At 45.1% G+C, this 17,754-nt stretch overlaps 1 long non-coding RNA gene across 1 annotated transcript in view; it reads left to right on the forward strand.

Moving 5' to 3' along the window:
- The first annotated feature begins 4,360 nt into the window (after positions 1–4,360).
- The window catches only part of LOC104911818, a 28,981-nt gene continuing 15,587 nt past the window's right edge, over positions 4,361–17,754 (forward strand). Inside the window, exons 1-3 of the long non-coding RNA XR_004160374.1 lie at positions 4,361–4,499; positions 6,511–6,609; positions 8,187–8,435. This is a non-coding gene — a long non-coding RNA (uncharacterized LOC104911818). The remainder of the gene's footprint in view (positions 4,500–6,510; positions 6,610–8,186; positions 8,436–17,754) is intronic.

A 17,754-nucleotide genomic window follows, 5' to 3' on the forward strand; every position in this document is an offset into this window, starting at 1 on the left:
CGGCCGGAGAGCCGCTGCTGTGAGCCGTGTCCCGCTGCGGGGCTTGGGCTGAAGGCGCTCCGGAGGTCCCTTTCTGCCCGCACGGCGCTGTGGCTCTGTGCTTTGCGGAGCACTGTGGAGTTGGGTATCTTCGCTGTGGAGCGAGAGTGGGCTGAGTGATTTGTTTGGGCGCTTCTGGAAGCAGCGAGAGGAAAGGCGAATGGGTAAGGCGCGCTTGGGATGATGCAGAAGAAAGCAGGAGGGCTTCTGCCGCTGGGTGTTGGGCACCGTGTCTCGTGGGGAGGGAATGGGCCTTCGGTCTCGGGCTGCTGTGGAAGCAGGCTGTGTAAATCCCTCCGTTGGCCGTGCAGTGCGTGCTGCTGGAGCTGTGCAGGGCTGCCGCAGGAGCTGCGCTCAGCTCCCGAACTGCTGCTCCCTTTGCAGGCGGTGCTCTCGCTTGGCCTGTTGCTGCAAAGCAGGAGCGTAATGTGGCATGCGTTTGGGTTCCCCTGGGATCAGCTGTGCGAGGTTGAGGAGTGATTTCTTCACCGGAGCGGTGCTCGAAGAACCCGGATCTGTGCCTGTGGCTGCGTTGGTGTGTGAGAGCTCAGTGTGTGCAGGTTGCGGAGGATGAGTGTGCGTTACGGTGAGAGCTGGTGCCGGTACGGCAGGGGGAAGCAGGCTGGCAGCCTCCTCTGCCTGTAGGTGAGCGTTAAGGAAGGACTGTGACCAGCTTTGCTTCTCAGGCACGAATGAAGGTCTGTGTGAATGCAACCCTGCGTGGCTCCAGGCTGTGTTCTTAGCTCCTGCCTCCCCCAGCAAGAGAAGTCTGATTCTCCCGAAGCGTTTTGGAAGGGGAGAGGTAGCGTATCTGTTCCCACTCTCCATGCCCCGAGAACCCTATTGTAGGGGTAAATGAGTTGTAGAACCATTCTTTACGGTCTACAGCAAAAGCTTACTACCATTTTATGTTTTGAGCATTGCTTGCAGAATCAGAGCGCGCTGCTTTCCTCATAATGCAAAGTGCTGCTGCTTTGGGTTGAGGCAGCGTACAGCACAGCGCTACCTGTGTCCAGTGATGGGAAAACTAAGGCCAAAGAAGGAAATAAGAAACTTAGAAACCTGGAAGCTGCCTACAATTCATAGAATCATATCACAGAATCACAGAATGGCCTGGGTTGGAAGGGACCCCAAGGATCTTGAAGCTCTAACCCCCCTGCCACAGGCAGGGCCACCAACCTCCACATTTAATATCACCACAGGCTGCCCTGGTCTACTGTTAGTATAGAAGGGACCACAAGGATCATCACCCGACCCCCCCTGCTGCAGGCAGGGCTGCCCACTGCTGGGTCAAGTACTAGATCTGATTGCCTTGGGTGTTTTTTTTTTGTTTGTTTTGTTTTGCTTTGCTTTTTCTTAATATTATTTTTTATTTTTATTTTTTTGCATGTGTGACATTGGTGGATGAATTTGACAGAGTGCTTGCACTGAAAATATGGGAGAGTCGTTTTTATCAACATAGGAAAGCATGGTATCCAGTGTTTTTGTTCAGTGTAGTGAGGCGTGTGGTCTTCTGGCAGATCTATTTTTCTTCAAAAACACTGAGATTATATACTCTTTCTTTCTGTATATTCTACTATCTCTTGGTGGTTCGCTTTTAAGTTAGAGCGACTATGATGTGAAATAAAAATTTGGATTGTCAGCAATGGCCTTTTCAGTATTCACAAACACTGCTTTTTGAGGGGCTTGTTTTGTGCGATTGGCAGTGAGAGAGCTCTGATTTCTCAGCACTGGAAATGGGTTTCTTTGGCATGTAGGAAAATGAATGAAGAGGCCATTCAGTTCACTAGGTGGGCAGACTACGTGCTTCCAGGTGATGCAGCTGCCGTTGTTCCTTTCAGTGAGCTCCCCAGCTTCACGTGGGCACAGCACCTAGCAGAAAACCGATTGCATTCAGCAGCCCTTGTTTTGGTGTCAGAGGAACGCTGCTGTTGAGCACATTGGTGGAGGCTGTCGTAGCTGGTTCCACATCTCTGTGGGATGCCTGGCACTGCGCTGGCGTTGCCAGAGGAAATCCTTTGGTACATGGTTGTGCTGCTTGTACCATTCCTCGGGTGCTCGTCCCTTAGCTTTTCCCCTGGCTGTTGCCTGGCTTGTTGTACCATTTCATCAGCTTTTGAAGGGCTGGAAAACTGGTTCTGGGTGCTATCTGTCAGTTTGTCAGTACCACTCGAGTACTTGTTACTTCTTAATTTCAGTGGTCTGTGTGGGAGAACACCCACCATCTGAAAGCACAGCACATGCAGTCAGGTTTCTCTGTTAATTAGCTGCAGGGAGGCTCCAGCAGCTTGCAGGGGGATCCCTGCCTGTTTCCTGCTGGGGAGGGTGCAGGTTTGGGGAGGCACCACCTGGCTGAGTTGGTGCCTGTCTTCCTTTAGGTCAGCATTTTAATTGGGTTTACAGTTTTAGCGCTTTGGGCCAACAGATCTGTGCAAACAGCACGTCTTGGTGCAAGAATGTGAAGGTGTGGACTAAAGGCAAAGGAATCCTTTACCATTTTGCCATCACTTGCAAGCTCAGCGGTGTACAGCGAGTTTGCTCTGAGCACAAAAAGCTTTTCTTATCTGGATGTTGGGAACCTGGGAGGTTCACTGCATTGAGGTATTGATTCTGGGAGAAGCTGGTGCTAGGCATATTGCTTGCCTCTAGTCTGAACAAAGCAACAGAAAATAGAGGATAGACTAACAAATAAGTTTGATTAGGTGAATTAATAAGCCTTTTCTACTTTAATTTCAGAGTCATGGAACCGCTTTTTAAAATGAAGAATAGGTTGACTTTTAAATGTCAAGTTGTCTATTTCAGGAAAGGAAAGAGGGGGAGCAACTCAATCTTAAGACACAAAGCACTGGGTAGCTCTAACCTGATACACCTGATTTTCTTATTGAAAGTGAAAGCTTCCTGTATTAATCCCTGAGATTGGCAGTCTGAGCATTCTGAGTTCTTCAGGAAACTGTACATGAATTAATAAACTGCTCGCGGTATTTGGTGATGATTCATGCATTTTTTTGGAGATAATAGTATATATTTAGGTTTGATTAAACGAGTGTTAACTCTTGGGAGGCAAAATGTGTTTTAAACGTATTTAATATGTCACAGAAAATAGGATTGCAATCCTTAGTAGTTTTCTAAGCAAGTTTGCTTCCTCAGCTTTTTAATGATTATTTCTCTGGAAGCAACTCTAATGGATTTTTATTATAACGCAGGGTAGCACATACTGCACCAAAACAAGGGCTTTGGTTTGTGAGATCTCGTTTTGTGATGTGCTGGCCCTGGCACACGTGGGTGCAGTTGTGTTTATGTACTCTGTCACTTCCTGCTGGCCAGCTGCCATTCGGTGCGGTGCTGCCCGTGTTGCATTCTGCTTCTGCAGCAGAGATTGGCAAAAATAGTAACACCAAACCATTCTCTTAGCAGTACTTAAATGTTGTAAATGAGCTGGGTTTTTTGTATACTGTACTCCTGTGGTCAGGATCACAGTGGTATCTGCGGCCATCCTGAGGTTTCTGGTTCTTAGCCTCTAGCCCGAATGTGCTGGAATGCAAGAGGAGAGCTGAAGGCTGTGCGTGGAGATGGCTTGTGAAAATACAGAGATGTCAAGCAGGGTGAGTTGCAGCCCCGACTGAGGTGGTGAAGTTGCATGCCTCAAAAGCACAGCCCGTGTGATAGATTCACTGGAGAAGGCAGCATATCTTGGTTGAATAATGAAAAGGCAGGAAATTACCTCTGGAGTCATAACAGTAATGCAATTCCATCCACTTACTCTTCTTCCTAAAGCACCTGTTATCTGCAGTCTACATGTGATAATTGAAACGTAGCTCTGAAGGTCAGTGGAAGCAGTTTTCTGCCCCCCAGCTCCTAACAGCATGCTTTTCCCTCAGTGTTCATAGTTCAGAGGGGTGTAGGAGAAGAATAGGAGGTGTTCTTCTTGTTGTGTGATGCTGCTGGAGAATAGTCTCTGTGGAAGATGTGGCCCCAGTTCCAGGAGTACACCTAGCATGTAGGTGCACTCTAGGACTCTCATGGTGCTTTTCCTATTAAATCAGTGAAGGTGCTTAGTGGGCTCTAGGTGATACTTCTGATTTTCTTTGGAGGATCTTCTGTACTGAGTTTGAGTCTTGCCCAAGGCTTAGAAAACTTAACGCATACTCAGTTCTAAAAGTGGCAGTAGATTAAGGGGCCTATCGAGGGCGTGCTCACACAGATTGCAGACACTGGCCATTTGGAAATATGCAGAGATAAAGCTCCATACATTTTTCTGGATGCAGTTTTTGCTTGCAGTCCCAGGTGCTGCTGCTGTACCTTGCCCTTACCCTCACTCCCATGTTGCTGAAATTGCTGTCTTGCATCCGCAGCTGAGCCACGCTGACAAAGGCTGAGAGCAAAAAGCAGTGAGAGGAAAGCGCTGGGCTGTGAAATGGATGGATGCTTCAGAGAGGAGCATGGCTTGGGATAATCAACAGGTGTGTTGCAAACAGCGCTGGCAGGAAGATGCTGGCACTGAGGTCTGTGGTTTGTGGTGGGATCAGTGCACTGGCGGGGCTGTGTGGATATAACCAAGGAGCGCTGCCGGTGCTGGATGCTCCTCTGAGCCCTGACCCCAATTGATGCTGCCATTATTTTTAATGAAAGGGCGATTCTTTTGGTCTGCAATCTCAGAGAGATGGCATGAAATTAAATTAAAAGCTTTTTAGGCAACTGGACAGATGAGTGCTGAATGCCACGGTGTCGAGTCCCTGAGGAACTGAGGCGGGCTGCAGGGAGCAATGCTGAGCATGTGCTTCATGTCCCCAGTGCTGGGTGGAAGCAAGCTCTGCAGGGGACTGTTTCAGTACCAGATAAAGGTGATGTGAGCTTTTAACTCTGCCAGTTGTACAGAGCTTGAATTTATAACCTTTGTAAGATCCTCTTAGCGCTGCGTTTTGCTGTGGCAGTTTTAGGAAAGCCTGGCAATGCAGCTGAATTCTAAATTTGCATCCTGTTTTCTATTATAAAACCCTGCCTTTATTGCTTCCAGCGCTGCGAAACTGCAGTGTTTTGGGGCAGGGATTTCCCTGCTTTGTTGCTGCTGCCTACTGTTTCAGATTAGCTTTGTTCTTTGCAGTGGTAGCTGGGAGACCTGGCATATTTCTCTTCCCCATCCTCCCCTAAAGCCTCGATACTCCAGATTTTAGTAAAATCCCAAATCGAAGCAATTTAGGGCCGGAGTAATGGGGAGAGCTTGGGGCCAGGGCACTTGGCAGCTGGTGTGTATTGCTGCATAGGAACTCGGTGGCCCAGCATTAGTTGGGCTTCAAGTGCTAAAGCAGGTCTGTATTTTTTTTTATTTATTTATTTATTTTTCTTTTAAAGTAGTGGGATGAGTATTTAATTGAAATGTTAATTATTAAAAAGCAAAGCCAAACTATAATTGCCATTGACTTTGTAATTGCTTGTCTGGCTGTCTTTATTTTAACCCCTGCAAACTGCATAGCTCCTGGCCACAGTGTTACAGAGGCGGTGGTTCCTGCACAGTCGGTTTAGAAACTGCACAGGTTTGGGAATAGGAGATTTTCCCACTCATCCCTCCGACTGCTACACTGCTGGGGTTCACTGGGTTGTATTAAACCAAGAATTGATGAAGAAAAGAATTCCTCTGTGTGATGAAGTGCTCAGGGAGGACGTGCTTTTGTGTCAGCTGGTGCTGAGCAAATAACTGTGCTACTCAAGGCTACAGAAGCCAATGACAGCTGCTGTGGTGATGGGCTGCGTGGGGGGGTGAAGGCCTCTGTTGTTCTTCTGGTTTTTTTCCCTAATAAAGATCTATGTCATTTTTCTGTTGTTTTTTTTTCTTTGTAATTTTCTTCCTATCACTAAACCGTTCCTGTTGACTAGCATGAAAATAAATTGTGCTAACTGGAAGCAAGTGTTCCAGAGCCCATACAATTTTAAATCAACTGGCCCTGCGTCGCTCTGGTGAGAAAAGGAGCTGCTGGCTGTGTTTACATGGCAGATGAAGAGCTTTATTGATTATTATGTAGTAAAATAGCACTTCAAGCAGATTTCTAAAAAGCTCATTTAAATTGTTCTGTCTCCTCCGTCTCATTTGTTCAAATGAAGTGAAACTTAAACGTAAGTTTATTTATAAAATGTGTTGAAACTAAGATAAGTGGGTTAAAATGAGGACACAATTTATGAGAATGTTCTTTCTGAGAATCACAGAATGTCTTGGGTTGGAAAGAACCTCCAAGATCATCCACTTCCAATCCTAAAAGTCCCTTGGCTGTGTCCCCTTTCCCTTCCTACTGTGCCCCAGCACACTTGGGGCACCCCTAGGAGCTGGAGGCTGCGCAGAGACAGCAGCAGGCAGCACTGATTCCTTTCCATCCACCCCACAGCCAGCTCAGCCTGGTAGCAAATACTCTGTGAGTTTCTTATTCCCATCCTAGGAAAGGCAGTGGAGCAGTAAGGCCTGTCCTGTGTTTTGTTTTGCAGGTGCTGGGACTGCCATCCTGTGGTTCGGCTCCAAGGCTGTGCGTGGGGACGTGGCTGAAGCACAACTCCCAGTGCTGGCGTGGAACGCAGCGTGTAACGGTACGAGTGAGGTGTCCACATGTGGTCATCTGGCCTAGCAGACAATCCCAGAGCTCTGGGGGCTGGAAGGGACCTCTGGAGCTCCTCCAGACCAACCCCACAGCAGTTCCCTACAGCAGCTGCACACGGTGCCCAGGCAAAAGAGGCTCCCCCACCTCCCTGGGCAGCTGTGCCAGGGCTCTGCTCCCTCATAGCACTCAAGTTCTTTCTCACATCCCGTTGGGATGCACAAAGCATGGATGCACAAAGCAGGGGTGCTGGTAGCAGAGATGCATGCATTAGGAGCCAACCACAGCTGCATTTGCCTTTCTGCACACTGATGATTTCAGACCCCATGGATAAAGCACACACCCAGTTGCATCAATCTGGCACTAGTTCTGCTCGATTTCTTCACACTCCCTTTTGCACCATCCATGCTGTGAATGGAATCAAACCCTGCAGTTATTACCAGTTTTTGCACTTTGTATAAAAGAAATGGAGGGGGATGAAGGTGTGACTCTTTGCACGTAGGACCCGACAGGTCCTGGGAGGTGTTGGCTGCTGGCACGGAGCTCAGCTGGAGGCTGGGATGGAACAGCCATGGCTACAAGCACTTTTAAAGTGAATTTTTCAGAAGGCTGCTGAGGGGCAGCTGTGTGCTGAGACAGGGGAGGTTTAGGTTAGATACTATCACAGAATCACAGAATGGTTGGGTTGGAAGGGACCTCAAGGATCACGAAGCTCCAACCTCCCACCACACGCAGGGCCACCAACCTCCACATTTCCCACCAGCCCAGGCTGCCCAGGGCCCCATCCAACCTGGCCTTGAACACCTCCAGGGATGGACGGGGCATCCACAGCCTCTCTGGGTAGCTGTTCCAGCACCTCACCACTCTCATAGGAAAGAACTTAAATAACTATTAGTGAGAACTATTGGTGATGAGTGGATGGTTGGACTGGGTGATCCTGTGGGTCTTTTCCAATCTTGGTGATTCTCTGATTCAAATGTATTGTTGCAAGGAAGAGCCTAAAGAGGTGGGTGGGTAACTGCTGTGTTCTTTTGCAGGTGTCTTTGGTGCTGCTATGACAGTACTCAATTTTTTTCCTTCAGGATTAATTAAAAAAAAGAAAAAAAGTAAATTGCTTCTAGTCCTTGCAGGACATATTTAAAGCAGCACTATAAACACAGTATTTGAGGCAAAAGAAAACTTCTTTGTGTTAATGTCTAATGTTCAAAAAAGTTGCTGTGTGTTTTTCTTGGAGTCAAGAAGTGGTTGCAGTACGGGTTAGAACTGTCTGTTAGCACTGCTTTGACCTTTTGCATGTTCTTTACTAAAATATATTACATTGTATTAGAATACCATTAGAATGATTGAGGTATACATGGTGTGCTTCTAAATAAAAGCACAGTGGAGACTACCTATGAAATCTGTAAATTTAAATAGTTGGTATTCATGGACGAGGGTGGAAAGGGCTTGGGCTGAAACGTGAAAAGTGCCAGCATGCTTCACGTGGAAGTACAGTGTTGAGATGTTCACTTTTTTCAATTCAGACTATATTTGTTAGCTAATTGAGCCCTTTTCTTCTTTTAATCGCAGTGGGATGCGTGCCTTTGCTTCCATGTTGGATTTTAGCTGTGGGAGTTTGGTGCATCTCGGCAGCAGCGTTCTTTCTTTAGCACTTTAGCTGGAGAGGAAGCAAAGCGATGAGGAGATTTGTTTACTGCAAGGTGGTGCTGGCCACTTCTCTCATGTGGGTGCTTGTGGATGTCTTCTTACTTCTGTACTTCAGTGAATGTAATAAATGTGATGACAAGAAGGAGAGGTCCCTGCTGCCTGCTCTGAGGGGTGAGTGCCAAGTCTGAGCCATCTCTCGTGGCCACAGATTTATTATTATTTTTTAAATTATCTTTCTCATACCTTTCTCTGTGCTTCCTAAATTATTTTTACAATTCAAACAGACAGAATACCAAGATCTGAAGTACTCTGTTTTATTTCGCTGGTTTCAGAATTGCAGATATCTTAGTGTCTGACCTTTTACCATATTGAAGCCTGAGCCTTGTGCATTTTTTTTCTGCAAAAGCAATATAAAATGTCTGGTGCATTGAAGAGGAAAAAACCAAAATAATTATTATTTGGTAATCCAGTATTTGAAGTCATTCTTACGATTAGAGAGGAAAGATTCTGTTTGTGTAGAATGTACATAGAAGTAAGAGGTAAGTAAGAGGAAAGTAAGCTTTCCATGCCTTTTTAGTCATAATTATTGCTCTGTAAATGATTCATGAAGACAACTTTGCAGTAGGTGCACAGTGTAAGTGGTGACAGTTCACAGACTGAACACAGCTGTCAGAAGTCCCCCTCTGATGTGTGTTGCATCTTGAAGCATACAAGTGACAAGTACAAAAGCTGGGTGCTGTAACAGTGAGCTGTGCTGGGTAGTGACATTGCTTAACAACGTGCAAGTGTTATCCCAATTAACACAGAGCTGGCTTCCAGTCAAGCCGTCTTTACTTGTATCTATTTTTGTACCACGATTGAAGAAAAATATGCTTATTTCTTATACCTGTTTTCTGCCCTAGAAGAAAATTAATACTGGTCAGTATTTAGCAGTCCCTGCTTATCAATGACGTATGCAGAAATTTTGTGAAAATGTCAGCATTCTGCATCCTTTTACCATGGGCTCTTCATCTGTAGGGTTGTGTTCTGCTCTTGCTGCTTTCCCCATACTGATACTGCAGGATGCCTGACAAATCTCAAGGTGACAGAGGAGTAACTTCCCAGGACGTGGACCAGACAGGGTGTGGGGATGCTCTTCCAAAAGCAGTCAGTAGAGTCAGAAAAGGTTTGCAGTCCTTCCTTTCCTCAGAGGCACCTCGTGTCTTGTAGCAAGCTGCACAAAAGCAGAGATTTCTCTGGAAGCTCAAGTTTTATCTCGAATTTCTCTTACAGAAAAGCTGTAAGAGAGGTAAGTTTTATGGAGAGCATCGCATGAAGTGGGGGCTGGGTCTGGCCTCTCTCTGGGCTGAAGCACACTGAGGCAGCCAGTGAGAGGGGTCTCAGAGGGCATCTCTTGGCTTGCATGCAGGGCTGCTCCCCTCTACTCCTTCCTGCAGGAGCAGGGACCACAGCTGTTGATGTATCTGGAGCATCCAGAGCCAAGGTGTGCTGCTCGAGCCAGGGCTCCGGGGGGAAGAGAAAGTTGGCAAGTTTGCAAAACGGTCTGTGAAATACAGTGTTAGTATTGATGACAGTTCTGTTTCAAATGCTTTTTAAAAGATATAAGGACAGCTCGGTTCTGAACTTCTGTGGGTTTTTTGGTAGTTTGTTTTTAAATGAGTGAAATGACAGAGATGAATGCAGAAGTTGCTGGCCCAAGGGAAGAGGTTGGAAATGAAATCTTATGTTGTGAACTAATTGCATTTAATCTAATATTTCTAGCAGATGGTTCTTCTGAAACATGCAAGGCTTGCAAAAGGCAAGGCAGGTGCCTTCAGGTCTGGCTGAAGAAATAATCCTTCTAGTATTTAAAGCAGGAGTGCTTATGTGTGGACTGGAGGTCAGTTTGCTCAGCACGCTGAGCTTCCAACAAAGGAAATGCTGTTTATGCCAAGGTAGTCCAGTGGCCTGGAGCTTTATCAGTTCAGCTTTATTTTTGTTTTCCATTAATTGGAATAGTTCTGAGGGACTCGAGAGGCTCGTGCTTTGGTTCCTGTAGCTCCATCCTTCCAACAGCGGTGTCTGGGAGACCAAGTGAAGGCCAGCATCCCTTTGGGTTGTGTGCTGTGGGGGGGCCGAAAGCTTAGGATGTGTCTGGGGGGCAGAGAAAGGTGCTGTGGATTTGGAATGGAGAAATACTTTCCTGCAGAAAAATACTCGGATCTCTTAATTTCGGAATCAAAATTGTTAATTAAAGACAATATTTTCTGTTACAAAAGCTGTCTTAGGAGATACTTGTTTAGAAGCTTTTGGAAAAAAATACATGTTGCTTGAGGAAGTCAAAGTCTCCAAGCAATAAAGCAGGGATCATGTGCATTGACTGAAATAGTTAATTATTAGGAAGTGTGATTATTTTAATTAAAATGAGCGAGAGTGATGAGATGGAATTGTATTTTTGAATGCTTGTCTTTGCAACATGACTCATGTTTTTGTAGTGTGCCGTATGCTTTAGACTTCCATAAAGTAGTGTCAAATCCTTAATACTTTTGTCTAATGTTTTAATGCAGATTTCTGTTCCTGTATTATGAACTGTATTCTGAAGTAGTACAAAAGGGCTTTCATAAAATTGGTACTCGTTATTAAATTGCTATTTTGAGTACAACTTGGTGTAAAGGAAAGGTTCATTTATTCCAACCCTGTAATGTATTTGTGTTTCAAGAGAGAAAAGGTCTGTTGTGATCATGTAAAGCAAGTGAATGAAACATTGGGCTGCGATATGAAAAGTTTGGGGTTATGGCCAAGTTTAGAAAAGAAGGCATTCATTTTGGTAGTTTCCATAGTAACGTGTTTATCTGTCAAATTACTGTATGCATTGGGCTGTCTGCATTCACAATGGGAGCAGATATTTTTTAATAGCATGCCATAAAGATTTAATGGCTGGAGGGATGAATGTGTACATTGCGCTCAAGTCTTGCCACAAATTTGTTGACAAATAAAACTTGAAGTGCTGACTTGGGTATTGTGATGGGACGGTAGGCTAATTTCTAGATCAGTTTCTAAAGATCGAGGGGAAAACTAGAGCACAGCAGATGCTTTTGTCTGGTTGCAAGCATATAGAAAGAAGCAAAGAGAAGAAAGCTTTCCTCAGAGATCTGGTGCCCCCTGATCGGAGCAAGCAGGCTGCGGAGGAGCCACGTTTTCCAGCAGGCTGTGGAGGCCCAATGGCAGGATGCTTCTCACTGCAGTGATGGAGGATGAGGTGTTGTAGGTCAGCTTTGCTTTGGTGACGGCAGGATGTGATTTCCAGCTGATGGGGGGGTTCTTAGGTTTCCTTTTTATGTGCAGATGATTCATAAAATTACTGGAAATTCTTTCCAGCCAGCAGCTTTCCTTTTTTTTGGAGTACCTGTCACCTTTTAGACCCGCTTGCTTGCACATCCCTTAGTTTTGTGGGAACTAATAAGTGATTCTTGGAAGCTGTGTGCTTCCAGCATCTGCTTTAATAATGGATATTGTCGATGAATTATGGCTCCTTTTTGTTATTGATGCCATGCTTTAGGCCTTGAATGAAGCTTCATTGATTCAGGAAAGCTCTGCAAACATAGTCTGCGTGCTCAAGCCCGGTTGCAAGAGCTGAGGCTTAAAAATGAAGCTTGATTTGCCATCAGCCTCTTTTAACCTACTGTTAAACAATCCTTAACTTGTTCTGAAAATAACAGTGTAGCTGAGCACGGCGGAGCAGGTTTCCATCCTAGTGAGCTCTGTGTAGGTGTTATGAAGTGCAAGAAGACATTGGAGCAGTGAGATCTGCGGAGAGGTCATAGAGCACTGGAAGGTGGCACAACAGGTTGGGTGGCTCTGTGCTGCAATTCTTCTGTTTTGCAAAGGGACAGAAAGGTTTTTATAATACTGGCTTTAAGCCGTGGTTCTTGTGATTACCACTGTGCTTTTTTTTCCCTTTGTGAAGTATCAGTGATGTGGAATTGGGGGGCAACTTTTGCAAGAAACACTAATTGGTGTTATCACTGAGAAACGCTTCTCAATTATGTTTCTCTGTAGTAGTGCAGTATGAGACTTGAATAACAATTACAGATCATGATGTCTGTGTGAAGCCCTGGTTGTTTGTGTATCTGAGGGCTGCTCCTGGAGACTGTTTTCTGTAGCTGTCGTGCAGAGTACTTCTCTATCTGTAATGAAAGTTTTCAGCTGCAGACGTTCTCAGGAGCCTTGATTGCCAAACCTGACAAGCTGAAGTGTGCATTTATCTGCATAATAAAGAGTGAAGAATCAGAGTGGAATTTATTCCAATGTCGTCCTTCTTGTCCTTGGGAGCCTAGTCTGTATTAAAAATCAATTAATAAGAAAACGAAGCCAAAACAAGAACCCCAGGCTCTTACCATGCAGAAAAATGAGCGAGGTGAGTGAATACCATTGGGTATTTTGTGCCCTCTGTGATATCCCAGCTACAGAGAGGTGTTGTTCACCTTCTTGTTGGGGTAGGAAGGCCTGTGATTAATGAGAGCTCTGGGTGCCTCCCAGTTCCCACGTTACGTGGTGGTGTTATAACAGTGCAGTGCAGAGGCTGTGGATGCCCCATCCCTGGAGGTGTTCGAGGCAGGTTGGATGGGGCCCTGGGCAACCTGGGCTGGTGTTAAATGTGGAGGTTGGAGCTTGGTGATCTTTGAGGTCCTTTCCAACCCAAGCCACTCTATGATTCTATGATATGAATTTCTGCATCAAACCGGTGTAACTTCTTACACCTTTGTCTTGTTACAAGCTTTTCTGAGGCTGAGCAGCAAAATCAAACACATAAATATAAATTATTTTTGTTCAAATGGTTGATGGGGTCATATAACTAATGCTTGTGTGTACATTATGTGGAGTTTCTTCCTTTTGGGAGTTGGACTCGATGATCTCTGGAGGTCCATGAGTGATTCCTTTTGGCATTATGCTGTAGAGCTCCTGTCAGGGCTCTGTTAAGGTCGGAAGCAGCCTGGAAACATTTAGCCCCTAAATCTCTTAATAGTTTGTCACCGTGCCGGGGCTTAGCTGTGGCAGAAATAGCCCTTTCCTCCCGAGGATCATCATTAATTACACACTCCATGGCTGTTCTACGTGCAGAAAACCTGTAGCAGTGCTTTAAAAATTGGAGCTTTGGGGTGGGATAAGGGAGAGAGGAAAGCTGCATGTGTGCTGTGTGCTTCCTGAGGAGCCATTCTGCAAAGCCATGCAGGTGGAGTGTGAATGTACACCTCGATGTCTTCCGCTCCCTCCATTCCCCGTTGCTTCTTTCACCGATACCACACAAGATGTAATTTTGCTTTCCTTTCATTGAGAGAAAACAGCAGTTGCTATTGAGATGACAAAAACTTGGCTGGCAAACAGGCCTTTTAAGAGGAATTCCGATAAACATTTGGTAGAGGGGGCTGCTTCTTAAATGCACAAATTAAGAACTGGAATTCAATTATCACTTGGTCAGTAAGGCCTTATTTCTAGGCTTGTAGGAGTAAGTATAGCACTGATCGCTTAATTGGCTTTTGGCCCTTCTTAAACTCGAGTGTTGCATGCGTTTCTGTGCCAAGGAAGGTGCACACTGCAGTGCTTTCCTCCTCTCCTCCGTGGGAACAGGGATGGGTATGATGCTGTCCCTGTGCTGCCTGATTCCTGGGTTTACACACTCCTGGAGAATCTGGTGTGGTTTATTATAATACCCATTATTGTGCTTTGCACAGCTTGCTCTTAAATGTTAAGATAATTTCAAATCTAAGCAGCTGGAAAGCATTTTTATATGCAGAATGCCTGTTTGTATGCTTTGTGTCTCACAGTGCTGCAGTCCAAGAAAAAAATATGTGGAAAATGGAAAATTGTCAAATTATGTTCTGAAAGTACAGTGGTCAGCAGCACACCGACACTGTGCGGAAGGGTTACGTTTGCTGTGTTGTGTTATGAAATATTTTCAAGTACAAATAAGCTATTTTTTAGTTAAAGGGTGTTTATTTTGTAAAGAAGCTGTCTGTCTGTAAAAGTGCACTGATGCTTGGTATAGGTTCTATTAAAAGCGATTTTTAACACTTTGGCACTGCTCAGTGATGATGTGGTTAAAAACAGAATCACAGAATGGTTGGGTTGGAAGGGACCTCAAGGATCATGGAGCTCCAACCCCCCACTGCATGCAGGACCACCAGCCTCCCCGTTTAATTCCAGCCCAGGCTGCCCAGGGCCCCATCCAACCTGGCCTTGAACACCTCCAGGGATGGACGGGGCATCCACAGCCTCTCTGGGCAGCTGTTCCAGCACCTCATTGCTCTCATAGCAAAGAACTTCCCCCTGATACCCAACCTAAATCTTCCCTCCTTCAACATAAAACCATTTCCCCTTGTCCTGCTGTTATCAAAGAGTTGAAAACCTATCTTGAGTGCCCATTTCTCATTAGCTCTTAAAGGTGGTTGTATGTAAACGTGTGCCTGTGTCTTGTGCCCAGTGCCTTGGCCAGTCTTGGCTTTGTTTAGTGGAGGGTTAGTAGAGGACATTGTCCAGTCACGAAGCCTCGAAGCTAGAGCTGCCATGTTCTTGGTAACTTCACATTCCCACACCTGCAAGGCAAGAGTGATAAAGCTGTATTTGTCCAAGTTTTGTTGCAGAGGCAGATGGAACGCCAGGCTCTGGCCTTGGGACCTCGGCATCACTGCACTCAGTGTAAGTGCAGAGGGACTGTGACAAAGAACATCTAAAACCAAACCAAAATGATCCTCACAGTGGTATCAACCTCCGCAGTATGGTATGCTGTGCCATTAGTGCAGTGAGTTCAGCTGTGTGTTCCTTGCTGCTGCACGGAGATAATTCTGCACTCCGGAGTGCCTTGAATTGCAGGAGCAATATTGCTTGAGTGATGTTGGTATCTGAAAACCAAATAAAACTTTAATCATAAAAGACTTTCTCCATTAAGCGATAAGAGCGCTTTGTAATAAAAGAACTTGTCAGTCTTCCATGGTTTAGGAATAATTTAACCACGTTAAATTCCCTCGATTTAGGCTTTATGTAATGGCAATTTCTCCTACTTGCTACTCGGAAGTTTAAATACAGCATATAGGGACCTTACTGCTGATGGGTTCAGCAGTTGGTTCCACTTTTGATAGTCTTAAAATTTAACTGCATGAAATTGCCCCGTTTTAAACTTCATAAAATGTCGATTTGCCTCATTCTTCTACTGGGTGGAAATGATGATTTTGGATTGAATGTATCGTAGCATTAACATAGGCAGCGTGCTGGTCTGTGGGATGGCTTGGTGCTGTCTGCTTGACAACATGTATGGTTGTGTTTGTGTAACTGTCCCTGGGATTGTGACCTCCTCTGTCACCAGGACCGACCCATTGCAGTGGGATGAGGTCTGCGTGACACATCAGTGATGCTGGGCCGTGTTCGAGGCCTTTGGGTGCCTCAGAATAAGATATGGGGGTTGTTTCCTTAGAGGAGAAGTGCAGAAGTGAGCCCAGGCGGGGTAGGAAGAGGTGTTGGTTGGGCCTTGTTTGTTTTCTTTCTGGTTTGTCTCCTCTAAGGTCTGTCGCTGTTTTGAAGATTAAAGATTTGTATCGCTGATAAATATTTCCTTTAAGCATTTCATTTGATTTCCTCAAGGATCCTCTATTTACTGTCGTAATTATTTATGTCTCTGCTTAGCCCTCCGTGTTAGGTACTTTAATCCTTATGTGACACGACAAGACAAGGAAAATGGGAACATACGCTGTGTGAAAGAGCATTTATATTTAAATATAATGAATACTTGAATCATTTCGCTTTAAGAATGAGTTGTTAGATGGTTCTGGTGTGGATGCTGAGCAGAGAGAGCTCAGTTCCTTCATATCTACTGCTGAGCAGAGAAGAAGATCAGCATCTCTTGGTGGGTATGGGAGGATCACGGGATCACAGAATGGCCTGGGTTGGAAGGGAACTCAAGGATCATGGAGCTCCAACCCTCCTTGCTGTATGCAAGGCCACCAACCTCCCCATTTCATAGCAGCCCAGGCTGCCCAGGGCCCCATCCAACCTGGCCTTGAACACTTCCAGGGATGGACGGGGCATCCACAGCCTCTGTGGGCAGCTGTTCCAGCACCTCACCGCTCTCAGCAAAGAGTTGTGTGCACATAGTTGTTGTGTATATCCCTTGCTGCTTTGTTTTAAAGGTGCTAATATTCAAGAAAAACGTTTTGCTGTTTCTGTGGTGCAGATTTCTTGCACTGTCTTCTTACTGCTAGCTTTAAAGCCAGCTTTAATTAAACTGCTGTGCTTGAAGTGATTTTCTTATGGGACTGTTTGTGACTTTCTGTAGGTGTAGAAGTTGCTCTGACACCACTTTGAAAAAGAGCCAGGTGTCACAAATGAGACAGGGCACATGCTTCACAGAAATGTTGTTCATCTGGTGTGTATTTTATGGCAGCATGAAGAATAAAGTGAGAGGAAAGAACTGCTTCCCCATGAATAGGTCACGCACCTCAAATTCAGCCACTAAACCAGCCTTGGTTTGTGTACTGACCATCAGTGGCCCAAGGTACAAGGAGTGAATAAATAAATCATTTAAATGTATTAAAATTACTCAGTGTGATGAATATATATTCTTTCAGTCATTATCCTTTCTGGTACTGTAGAAAATGAATCTCGTAGGTAAATACTATGGAATGAACTTTGGCTGTAGATGCATAACTTTGTCATTCATTTATCTGAGGCCATATGCCTCTCGTGTCTCCAGGCAGACATCTGGAACCACGAGGGAAGGTAACCTGCCTGGTTTTTGGGTTTTCAGAGGAATTAAATAGTCGGCTTTGCTGCTCTCATCTGCTCTGGGTGAGCCCTTCTGGGGCTGCAGGTGGGGGGAATGGTTATAGGTTAACTGTGCATGAAAATAGAATGATGAGAAAATAATGATGCATTCAGGACTTTATGATTCTGTTTCAGGTGTTGTTATCAAACAATTAAGAGATAGCTGGTTCTTTTTTATATATTAAAGAAAAAATCAACAAAACAGCCTGTAATAGTCTGTTTCTCTTGCAATATGATAAAGTATAATTAAAACATGCTGCCAGAATGGAAGTGTAATTGCTAATGTCGATTACTGTACCGAGGAGACCTCCAACAAGGGAAAGTGTTGGGCATTCAGTGGCAGTTTGGAGCTCCCATCTCTGTATTTTCAGATTCCTGCTGCTTTTATGGTCAGAATTGTTATCCTGTAAGCATGGAAAAAGAAGAAAAAGAACTTTCCTAAACTATCACAGTGGGTACAGTTAAAGCCAGTTCTTGAAACAGTCTGTAGATAATGGTGCCATTGTAAGCCTTAATTTTAGCTTGCAAAGGCCTGTGCAGGCATTTTTAATTAAAAATACCTTTTGCTTTGAGGTTTCTATAATTTAGGGTGGAATTGATATCCAGGCTGGATTCCATGAAATCCTTGCAGTTACAGCAGAAATTATAAGTTAGTACCAGATCTACATGCTTCGTGTTGTTCTACCCTGCCCAGTCT

Source organism: Meleagris gallopavo, chromosome 7, assembly GCF_000146605.3.
Source record: "Meleagris gallopavo isolate NT-WF06-2002-E0010 breed Aviagen turkey brand Nicholas breeding stock chromosome 7, Turkey_5.1, whole genome shotgun sequence".
Classification (NCBI taxonomy): Eukaryota; Metazoa; Chordata; class Aves; order Galliformes; family Phasianidae; genus Meleagris; species Meleagris gallopavo.